Raw genomic sequence first — 6,536 nt, forward strand, 5'->3', positions numbered from 1 at the left:
TATCTCTTGCCTCCTTTTCTACATGTTTGGTACATTTTTGCTAAAGACAAATGCACTCACCTGAAATCCAGTATTATGCCTTGAATGTTGTCAGTATCTCTTTGGCTTTCCAGATCCTGGGACAAATCCTTCAGACAATCCCAGACTCCGACAAGTCAGCAGACCTGTTCATGTGACTTGGAAAATGGTGAGTTAACACTGCTCTTCGCTACCTGAATTCAAGGATAAATCAATTGATTTATCAATGATAAATTAATTGAAATGAGGTCAGTCCTGTGAAAAAGGAAAATATGTGCCTAACATCTTTTTAAAATGCATGACAAAACAAGATGTTACCCACAGCTATGCAGATGAACCTGTATAATGTACTTGGGCCCTCTGCTGGTAGTCATCGTGGGGAGGAGGTGGTAAGGAATATCAATTATACATTAATATTCAAATAAATCTTTCCCCGGCTGTATTTCAAGGAGGTTCCCACCTCCACAACCTATAAAAGAGAGTCTTGCTGTATACACTAGGTGGCAGAGGCCTTCTGTGCACGGACATCTTCTGGGTAGCTGCGTTAGCTTTTGGACAGATATATCTCCAGTTTCAAACCGGTTACGCTGTGTGATAATACTTTGAGGGGATTTTTATTGCAACCAGATTCCTGCAAAATACATTAGGGCCTCCTATAGCCCTCTGTGGGGAATTTTTCTGTGAAATTTCTGGTATTGCAAAATTCCTGACACTATCACAGCAATTGTTTTGAAGCCTCGTTGTTTGCTGGATTCCACCACACTGTTCAGGCACTCAGATTCAGCCCAGCTTGACTCTGCTGGCACAGTTGTATCACAACCAGTGTCCCCATTGCTGGAGCTACAACTGTAGCAGCAATGGCAAGAAATCTGAGAGAGTGTAGACAAAGATATATTTTTCACTCCCCTAAGGAGTAAGGTGAAAAGTGTCCTGTTTTGATTTTGGGGTTTTGTTTTTCTTTTTTTAAAAAAAAGCAAGGCTTAATCGCTTTCTATTTCTGAACTTCACTCATGTACTCATGTTAAGCAGCAGTTTTCCAAAGAATCCATTGTCATATTTCTGCAAGCTTCTCTGTACAGAAGCACTTAGAATAGTTTATCTTACTAACTTTTAAAGTAAATTAAACAAGTTTGTTTTAACCCACTTCCCCTTCAGAAGGAGTGGCCATTCCTAAAGTAGCCTTTACTGGCATTCAGGTTATTTAACTTTGCATTAACACCATTTAATCAAGTTTTAAATTAGATTTTGAACCAACTTAGTTAAACTGGTTCAAGCCACTTCGATTTTCAGTTATGCAGTAACTGAAGAGTATATTACATTTTAAGATAATTGAAATAAGAGAGTTCACACAGGGATTTTCTACTGATCAAACAAAGCAGTTTTAAGGCAACTCTACAGTTAAACCACTGTGGCTTTTCAAAACCTTGAGGCTTTAATTTTCCTCTTGTAGAATGAAACTGTAAGCGAGTTGAAGAAAAAAAAAAAAAAAAACCAAAATATTTCTTTTATGTATCAGGGAGGTTCAAGCATAGATCTCAGATTAAGGAAATAACAGTAACTAGTACTCTTCATCTTCTTCTTTATAACTTCCCTCCTCTCTTCCCCATCTGACAAGCATCAATTGCTTCAAGAGCTTCAGAAGTTAATTATTTTTAAATTCTGCAAGGTCTTGCACTTTTCTAATGAATCATACTCCTCATCTGTAATTTTTCATAAGCACAGTTAAGCTTGTCTTTTTCCATTCCATTGCCATATTTCACCCAAATCACCTTGCTGTTCCCATACATCTCAGAGATGTTTTCATATAACAGTAATAGGTGTTTCCAGAGCAGCAAAACTTTGCAGGCATTATGGGTGACACTCATCCTTGGTCAAAAACAGTCTTCATGAAACACAGTCATACTGCAACTCTCACAGGCGGGGCAGACTTGCCTGGTGGTGGTGGATAAGCTCTGCCAATTTGGGCCACTCTGTATTTGCCTCCCAAAGCCCAGGTAGAGCCTGGAGATCATTCCAGCTGGGGCTGGGTTGAAGTACAGCTGCTATTTAACAGCTCACATAACAGTATACAATAATCAAGGAGAGAGAAATGAAAGAGAACAGCACATAGATCTGACATTGTCAAGGTGAAGTTAGCCTGACAGAAAGTCATTTACCAATAGAGAATTACAAAGGAGCGGACATTGCAGATAAATAAAAATCATAGGCATTCATTTGAATACAGGCTACAGGTTTTCCAAAACGTCTGTGGTATCTGTGGAGGTGTATTTGCTTTTTCCTAAATCCACACAAGGAACTGGATATTTGCACAAACAGAAACAATGTGGTCTACCATAAGGAGGAGTGGAAAACAGCAGAAAAGACACTGTGATAGAGCTGATGTGAGCACCTGAGCAAAGGGAGGTATTGCACCACAATTTGGATCAGTGCTCTGTGATGCAGTCTGAATTCCCTGACATTGGCTGTCTGCAAAGCAGCCCTTGGAAAATCTAGACCTAGGGCAGGCGGTCTGCTTGGTTTCTGCTTGGTTCAGTCAGGAGTTTTCCATGCTTGAAATCCTTGGTGAAAGAATAGAGTACCACTGCTCTGTGGACACATTGCCTGACAGTCACCAAGCAGTCCAATTCCAGCATATGTGCTGTCACTGAAGGCAGCATGGAACTCAGCAAGACAGAGGGTGGGTGTAGTGCTGTCAGAAGAGCTGCAATACCCATACCCAAAAGAAAAATTTACAGTTCTTCATGGTATGTAGGGAACATGCAGTTTCCTCATCTTCCCTATCAAGTCAGATGAGTTTACTCATGCAAATGTCGAGAAAAAGCAAATGCAACTCCACAGATACCTCCATGTTATTTGTGGACAACTTGCAGCTTGTATTCAGTGTGAATACAAAAGCTGTGGTAATGTCAAAATCAGATCTATTATTTAAAAAGATGCCTTCATTGTAATTTAGAAAAGGAAAGAGTAATGGCAGTGACTTTCTGTATGAGCAAGAGTAGCATATAAGAGACCAACATTTCCCATGTACTCATTTCAAATGCTGAATCTGAGACACTTTGGGCCTCATTTTATACATGCTGAGCAGACAATATGCCGCACTTCATGAAAGTCATGAAGTTCATGAATGTCATGGCTCAGTCCAGACTGGTTTCCTTTTAGGCATGCAGAAATACAGACACCAAAATTCACTGGCCAGTTTTGAAAATGTTGGTCTTTACCTATCCCTGCCTTGGTTTTCCCATCTGCATGGGAAAGGTGATAATTGCCCTGCCTGAGAAGTGCCTTGAGGCACCCTCTCCAGGGAGGGTGTTGCAAAGTGCTATGTTGTTAATAAAGATGAGCAATGCCCACCGTACTGCACACAATGCCAATGCTTAGATCATTTCTCACCCACCTCTGCTTTCCTCCCTAAGCTGCAGCATTTATGTCTCCTCTGTCTTTCTCAGAGCTTTTCACACTCCTGTTTATTTCAGCGTTTATACAGGAGGTTCCATAATAACATCAGATTCATTTAATCCTTCCACCCAGTGCAGCTATCGAATAATTTCACCTCTTAAAGTAATTTCTGGTCTCAGAAAGCCAGCATGACACTTTATAAGCTCAAATCCTACTCTGCTTATTCAGGGAAGATTCCTAGTGAATGCCGAATCAAGTCTAGCCTTCAGATCCCAATCTGTAGTTAAAACAGACAATGCCACAGCAGATGCACTCAGCAGGTGATGGCAGATGAATTTTCCTAGACCTTGAAAAGATGAACTTGTTCCTACTGTAGAGGTTGTATCTGAACACAGAACCTCTGTTGATTCTAATCTCAGTGCTGAGCTAATATGTCTAATGGTCTCTGAATAGCTACCTTGTACACACTAAGGGAATAAGGAAGCTAGCTCTTCTGATAGTAAGGAGAGCCTTTAACCACTAGAACTAGAGTAGTTTTACTGTGGAAATGAAGTGGGAGATCTGAGCAAGAAGAAGAGAAGAGCTTGTGGCCTGGGCACTGATTTAGGATACTGGTAGTCCAGGCTGGCTTCCCAGTTCCAGCACAAACTTCCTAAGTGTTCATACAACACCAAGATAGGGACATATCCGAGGCCTGACTTGTTCCTTAGAGAGCAAACTCGGACAGAGAGACTCCTGCTTATTCTATACATGTGTTTTTCACTTATGTCAATGAGGTTCTTACTCTTAAGGTCATTTGAATAAATTTTCAGTTTGGTGGCTGAGCCAAATAAATCAGAGTTGGGCTGAAATCAATTTGAACTAATCCATAGTGGAGATATCAGGGGTTTATTTGCATTCACAAGAAAAACTGTAAAATGTTGCTCTCAGTTGTGGAACATACTTTATTCAACCCAAAATGGAATCTTTCATTCTTAAAATATTTATAGTGAAAAAAAAAATTAAGTAGCAGACTAATATTAAAAAATTTCTGATGGTAGTGTCCACCTCTTCTGCAAACACAAGCACTCATGTAGGCAGTGTAAAACCCATACCTGAATATCTTCTCCCTCTGAGAGGATCTGATCCACATCTCCCCTTTCTCACAGATGCATATTCTCAGAGCTGTTCCGCATCCACCAGACTTAGTCAAAGGGAGGGAGGAACCTTGCCTAATGTTGTGATCTGTTCTGTCTTGTACTTTGATCTTGTTGTAAAGCCAATACATTTCTGACATGCTAAAATAGTTCCTTTCAATGTTAACAACATTAATGTGATTTTTGGTTCAGCCAAATTATACTGTAAAGTTAATGGATGGTTAATCATTCTAAGCATGTGCTGAAAGAGGCCAGTTGTCAGCGTCTCTTATTGTTCTTTGTTGTTTTTTTCTGAACTATCAAATGGACTCCTATAAGTAGGATATAATATTCTATTGAAATCTGTAAGAGTGGAAAAAGCATGCAAATGATACCAGCCTCCTGGGGATTTTTCTGGAAGGACTTCTTCTTTCTTTATTATAAAGAAATATGAAATAAAACTTATGTTTAAGGGATGTACCAAATACTTTTCTCTAAATTTTAGTTTATAGTGTTGGGAGGCTTTCTGCTGTAAAACATTTCTTGTGAAGTCTGAAACAAGGAGAAGTTGACTCATGGAAGAAAAATTGAATCATAAAGAATAGCTACTTGAACATAGACAGCAATAAACCCAAACACCTCTTTTAGCGTCTGCAAATTGTAAAATCAACACTAAATACCATGTGAGCTGACCAATCCCCACCAAATGAGAAAGAGGAGCTAAAAAGGTAAAGAAAGAACAGCAGATGGGACAAAGAATGGATAATCCAAAAACGTTTAACTCTGCCTCTTTCAAAACCAAGACTTTTTTGGATGTCTGCAGTCTAGTTTGTGCCAAAAGTCCTGAGAAGACACATCAGACTTCTGTATAGGAATCATATTCCAAGGGGGAGCTCTAACCAAATACCTGCATGGTTGCATTGCCCATTTCATCCCAGAAAGTAATGAATCTTTCTTCATCTTCTTCTAATGTTGTTCTTTGTTTCTGCCTCTCCTTGTCATGCTAACTCAGGGTCTGTCCTACCAGACGCTGAGCTCACTGGTGTCCATGCTGTCGAGTGCTGAATGCCTTTGAAGCTATTGGAGTCCTGATTCATCTTGCATCAGGCTTGTTCACTTGGGTTTTGTCACAGGGTCTCTGTTTTCCTTGGTTTCTAAAGGTTTCCTGATGGTCAGCAATGTAATATGGCGATAAACCATAATATGAGCTGTTCTTCAAAAGAAGAGAATGAGGAGGGAAGGAAGGAATGGAAAAGGGAAAAAAGGGAAAAAGGAAAAAAGGAAGAAGAGGAGGGGGGGAAGGGGGCAGAGGGAGGGAAGGAAGGGAAAGGGAATTGCTTCCTGAAAGTACTTGTTGCTGTGAATCCCAGGGTCACTGCTCAATGCCAGCACTGAGCATCACTGGGCACTACTGTGTCATTGCCAGTGTGCTGTAAAAGCACATCCACTCATGATGGAGACAGAAAGGACAGTGTGTGACTCCTGTAGGACAGCTGTGCAACTTTGCCAGCTGCAGTGCTGTCATTATTGCCCAGATGTAATGTAGGATGGGCAGGAGAACCCCAAGTCTGTTCCCTGCAGCCCCTCTCCCCTAGACTGGCCTGAAGGGAGGAAGGGGCACTGACTCACCAAGACCTTTGAATGACTGGATTTGTGTGAGTGGCCCTTGGTGCTGGTGCAGCTGCTGAATTTGCCACATGCTGCCCTTTTCCTGGGTTTTGCTGAGTGCACCACTAGTGCCTGGGGCCTTTGCCTGCCTTGCGCTGGAGCAAACCAGTTCATCTCCCTGCAGGGAACCCCGCCCAGGACAGTAACTGTGAGACTGTAGAGACAGGACAACTCAACTGGAAAATATTTATTATTGAGAACACAAACACTTTATTGTTATTTATTTCTATAGTAATCTACTTCCAGCTGTATGACACTCTGTTCACTCAGTACGTAGCATCTGTGCTGCCTCTAATGTTGGGGTCCAACCCCGCTGCCTGCAGCTGCACTTTTTGGACA

The sequence above is a fragment of the Tyto alba genome, unplaced genomic scaffold (genome assembly GCF_018691265.1).
Source record: "Tyto alba isolate M040663 unplaced genomic scaffold, T.alba_DEE_v4.0 Super-Scaffold_16, whole genome shotgun sequence".
Taxonomy (NCBI): Eukaryota; Metazoa; Chordata; class Aves; order Strigiformes; family Tytonidae; genus Tyto; species Tyto alba.